Raw genomic sequence first — 6,000 nt, 5'->3', positions numbered from 1 at the left:
GTTGATTCGTACCGGTGATTTTGTTGCAGAGGAGTAAGAACTACTTCTTTTGCGTTCCGTACTTGTAATAAAACCCAAATGTATGTTTTTTTTTTTTTTTTTGGTAGAAGAACGGGGCCAAAGGCCCCTTGGGGGATTAATGTATCCTGCCTGTGGCAACACTGTTAGTGTCTCGAACCAGCAGTTGAAGAAGCCCGTCTGGAAGCTGAGTAAGAACAGAAGTACCCCATGGCGAACTTAGCCCAAGGTTGGCTAGGAAATCAGCACACTGATTGTCTTCCCGGAGCGTGTGAACGAGATTGAACGTGGGGAACGAGCTAATGAGTGATCTATAATCAGCGACTAGGGTGTCGGCTTCTGGTGACGATTCCAGATTATTTTTGAGAGCCTGGATTACCACGAGGGCGTCCACCTCCGCTACCAAGTTCGTTATGCCAAGATCCTTGGCCATACTGAAACCTTGACGGAGACCCCAAAGCTCAGCGACGAAGCTGTTGGTGATGCCTATCTTGACCATGAAACCAGCCTTCCAATTGCCATGGTGATCACGTAAGATGCCTCCTGCACTAGCAAGGCCAGAAGACGCCTTTTTTGGCTCCATTAGAATTGAGTTTTATCACTCCCAAATGTGGAGGGAGCCAATGGACCCAAGTCTGTTTCGCTACAGCCAGCACAGAGTGTTTCGTGAGGATCAGTTGCGCCTCTTTCGCCTCATCGTGAGCTTTTTTCAAGATGTCGACTACTGGAGCCCACGAATTGTTGAACACCCACGCGTTTCTGCTTTTCCACATCTGCCACAGAATGTGGGGGAAGAGTTGACGCCAAGCCTCACCATACTCTTTGTCCGAGCACGCCGATTCCATCCACCGTGTGATTGGAAGGTGGTTAGAGGTGATGAACCCGGGCGGTGGAGTAGCAAGGTTCCAGCAATCCTTCACCGCCGTACATTGCCTGAAGAGGTGATCCAGAGATTCCTCCCCGCAGCCACACCTTGGACAGGTTCCGTCATCAGTAAGACCGCGCCGCTTACGTTCGGCATTCACCAGGAGGTCATCTTTTGTAATCTTCCATAAGAGGACTTTGATTCTTTCAGAGAAAGTAATACGCCATATCCATTCGTGAGTGGCGGGATCATCACCTGTACCTGCAATCACAGAAAAAGATGAGCTAACAGAGACAAGACCAGTACCTGAGTGGGGCTAGTAGATTCTGTCCGCCGCATTGCTGGACATTGGTAAAGGAATGGCACGAATGCAGTCCACCACGTTTGTCGGGAGGATGTTTTCTAAGGCAGTCACATTCCAATATTTGCGGTTTAAGATGAACTCACTAACTCTTGTTTGGACCTCACCTTCCGGGACAAGCAGGGAGTAAATCTCGGCTAGCGGTTTATTTCCAAGACAACGATCGTGCCAAACCCTGATTGAGGACCCCAAGCCGACCCGCCAACAAACGCCATCCAAGAGAATGGCTTTACCCTTCAAAATGCTACGCCACCCCAAGAGCTATTATCGGGGTTATTGGTAGACCAAAAATCAGTACCCTTGACATATTTCTCGTGCATAACTTTCACCCAGAGCTTATTCTGGTTGGTTGAGACTTGCCAGGTTAGCTTAGTGAGGAAGGCCATGTTAAAATCCTTAGCTTTCTTGAGACCGAGACCACTCGTATCTCGGGGTTTGCAAATCTCATCCCAGTTGATAGTGTGGATTTTCCTCGTGTCCTGCATATTTTATCAATTTCTTTACAGTACTCACCGGGAGGGCGACTGACTGCATAGTGTAGGTAGGAACCGTAGCTAGAGAGGACTGCACCAGGATCCTCCTCCCTGCCATGCTGAGCGTACTAGCCTTCCACCTGGTTAGCTTTTTTCTCATTTTGTCGATAACGGACGTGAAAGTGTCCTTGGAGACACGTCGCTGTAGCATGGGGATGCCTAGGTAGGAGCCCAGGTGGTCGCCTACCGTCATCCCTGTCATATTGCTAATCCTTCTTTTCAAACTTGCAGATGTATTAGGAGAGCAGAAGATGTGGGATTTAGAGAAATTTACCTTAAGACCGGAAACTTTGCTGAATCTGTAGAGACAGTTTATGACTGCGTCAGCTTGAGCCTCCGGTGCTTCCCCAAATAAGAGCAAGTCATCTGCAAAGAACAAGTGAGAGAGACCTAAACCTCCTCTGGTTACCTGGATCGGTTTCCAAGCTTTGGAGGCAACCTTATCTTGGATTTCATAGGCCAGGCGTTCCATGATGAGATTGAATAAGTAGGGAGCTAAGAGGTCCCCTTGTCTAAGGCTCCGACCAGGAGTGAAAGAACGTAGGCGACCCCCATTCCAAAGAATGGCAATGTCACTTTGGTTCAAAGAAAAGAGAATCAGATTGATAAGATTACTTGGGAAGCCAAACCTCACTAAAGTGTCCTCCAGGAAACTCTAATCCACACTGTCATAAGCTTTGTGGAGGTCAACTCTAATAATCATAGATCCCTTCTTTCCCCGTTTCTTATTCATAGTGTGGATAACTTCTTGAGTGAAAACCACATTATCGAGGGTGGAGCGGTCAAGGAGAAAGCTATTCTGGTGTGGCCCAATGATTCTGCACATGATAAGCCTCATCCTGTTCACAAGGGTTTTAGAGATCACTTTGAACGCCACGTTAAGTAGCGTAATAGGTCTAAAGTCAGTCGCGGACTCTGGAACCTCTTTTTTGGGGATAAGCATCATGAATGCTTTAGTGAGGGAGCTATGAACTACTCCGGAGTTAAAGGCATTATTGACCATCACCGTGAGGGGCTGTCCCACCTCCTCCCAAAAATGTTGATAGAAGACCGCTGGAATTCCATATGGTCCCGGACTGCCAAATTTCTTCATGCCAAACACTGTTTTTTTTCACCTCTTAAGCTGTGGCTTTCCGGGTAAGACAAAGGTATTCCGGTCTAAACAACTTGAGACCATCACGCATCGGAGGTAGGACTACGGACCTGTCGAGGTCCACCCTGCAAAACAGAGAAGAGAAGTAATCAATAATGAGATTAGACAACACTAAAGAATTATCCGTCCAAACCCCTTGGATTTTTAGGAATCTGATGCGGTTCTTGTTTCTTCTGATAAGCGTCGAATTGTGGTAGAAACGCGTGTTTCTATCACCGTCTCGAATCCAATCCACCCTGGATTTCTAAAACCAAAAAGCCTCTTCTTGGATAAGAATCTCATTTAGATCAGTAGAGAGGGATTTCTCCAGATTTTGCAAATAGCTAGAGGTGCCGTAATTGCTTGCCCCTTGGATCTCCTTGATCGTGTTTTCTAGGCGCCTCTTTCTGCTAAAAATGTTCCCGAAAACTTCCTTATTCCAACGAATGCTATCCTTAGTCACGGTAGAAATAATGGTCTCAATATTCTGAACACCGTGAGAGGTTGCCTTTTTCCAAACTTCACCATAATCACTTCTAGTTAACCACGCTGCCTCGAAACGCACCGGACGGAGATGCCTATCTGGTGGCCGACCTGCATGTCCAATAAAGAGAAGGGGGCTATGATCGGAGTGAAGTCTGGGGAGAACCCTAACTTATCCTTCCGGGAAAGCTTGTTGAGCTGAAAGATTCCAAAGAACTCTATCGAGTCTCCGCATTTGGATGACTCTACTCCCAGCAAAACGGTACCACGTGAAATTTGAACCAGAGTACCCCGAGTCAATGAGTCCACAATGGCTGTAAGCATCCACCAATCGTTGGAGGCCATTTGAATTGACCGAGTCACTTCCCCATTGTTCACCTACCGCCGCAATATCATTGAGATCGCCTATAACAATCCAGGGGGATTGTAACGATCTGCCAAAAGACTCACAATCCTCCCAGAATCTGCACTTATCCAACATGTTAGGCCTAACATAACTAAAATAAATAAAAACATCATCAGGTCTTTGCTTCATTTTGGCATGAATGACCTGGGAACTAAAGCCAACGATCTCAAGGTCAATCTGACCTTGTTTCCAAACTAACAACAACCCACCGGCAAACCCAAGCGGGTTGACAATAAAATGATTATTGTAGCCCAACGAGCAGGCTAACCTGATCATATTATCGGCCTTAGGGGACCGAATCTCCAAGAGACAAAGGGCATCAACGTTTGTCGTGTTCAAGAGTTCCTTGACATGACACCTGACTCGCCTGTTGGAGATGCCCCTACAGTTCCAGGAGATGACCTTCATTGAGAAGGGACGGCAGGAGGGGAAGTGGGGCAACCGCCTTCCCCCAGTGTGAAACTCAAGTTTGCGATCCCACCCACTAGAGGCGTGGACCCCATGGTCCCATCAACCACCGATGTTGAGGGGCCACCAAACTGGAAAAACTGACTTTGAACAGATTGAGCAAAGCCAGCTTACGGATTCCAAGCATCCAAAACCGCCACCCTAGCCTAACCACCTCTACCCGTGTTGGGGAAACATTCAAAGGAAAGGAACAATTTAGGTGGTCAGCATGCATTCCCTATTATCAGGGCCATGCATTCTTGTCTGAAAATATGGAGTGGTCAGCATTGGCCTTTGAGATGAGGGCCATGCATTCCCTATTTTGGTGATTCAGTTGTAATGCAGGTAAATTGCTATAAATAGCAATTTATTCTTCATTACAAACACACGGCATTACAGCCAAATACGAGAAACACCACTCTCTATTCTTCTAGGATAAGTTCTTCCCGTCTGTGTTATCTGTCGAAGATATAGCGATACCCTGGTCGTTAAATATCTTTAAGATAGTGTTGCCAAACACGACACAGAACGCTGCCGGTTTCCTGTCCCGAAGCAACAACACGTCGCAAATATCCATTCCAGGTATTCATCGCACCTATTTTACCCAACAGCTAGAGATATTTTAAATCAGGGAGGTGATGTATACTGCAACGAAGCCAGCTTCTGATGTCACACCCATCGAAATTCTCACCGGCGGTATGAACTACAAACGATGGGCTGTAAGGATCATCATGCTGCTGGAAGAGAAGGATGTTGACTACGTGATTTATGATGATCCCACCACCTTCATCCTGACTGCTATGACCGCGACCACGACTGCGACCGCCACTACTGCCCCAACCGAGGCAGCTGACAAGTCGGACAAGACAGCTGACCAATCGGACAAGGCAGCTGAACAAGTTCCTGCACTGAGGCCTGTATGAAGCACGTCGTAGGTCTGTCCAAAATATGTGAAAGACAACAAAACTGCGCGGGCTTCCATTCTTCAACGGGTAACAAATTCTATTTTTGACATGTTTTCTGGGGGGAAATCTGCAAAAGCTATCTGGGAACAATTGCAAGAAAAATATGGTTCCGATGACACCGGTAGAGGAAGTACGTCGTGGGACGATGACTGCATTTTCAGATGACCGAATCCAAAACCATGGTGAAACAGGTACATGACTTCGAAAATATGGTTTCTGATATGCGAACTGAAGGTGCTCAAGTCAACGATGCATTCCTGGTCGAAGCACTTGTTGATAAGTTGCCCGGGTCGTGGGTAGACTTCAAAAGTAAAATGAAACACGAGCGACGCAACTACACCCTTCAAGAACTTATCAGTAGCATCAACATTGAAGAGGAAAATCGCATGGTACAAAAATCTGAATCCTTTTCTTTCAATTCAAAGGCTAACATTGTTGAGACTACAAGAAAAGATGATAGGCATAAAAAAGGTGATCAAAACAAAAATAAAAAAAGGAATGCAAAAAATAACATCAATCGCATCAAAAATGGAAAAATTCATAAAAAGGGCAAGGGCGATGAGTGTTATGTTTGTGGGAAACGTGGACATCGAGCTGCACAGTGCTATCATCGCAAAGGGTCCACAAATAAAAATTCAGAGAAGGACGGATCCAAAAATCAAGCAAATGTGGTAGAAACCACGGAGGATGACGAGGCCGTAGCAGCAGTGATTACTGAGATTAACATGGTCGGAGACCCAGACGAGTGGGTCGTGGACACGGGGGCATCTCGCCACTTCTGCAACAACAA

Source organism: Ipomoea nil, unplaced genomic scaffold, assembly GCF_001879475.1.
Source record: "Ipomoea nil cultivar Tokyo-kokei standard unplaced genomic scaffold, Asagao_1.1 scaffold0193, whole genome shotgun sequence".
NCBI lineage: Eukaryota > Viridiplantae > Streptophyta > Magnoliopsida > Solanales > Convolvulaceae > Ipomoea > Ipomoea nil.
The sequence above is the reverse complement of the archived record's forward strand: the minus strand, read 5'-3'. Positions refer to the sequence as shown.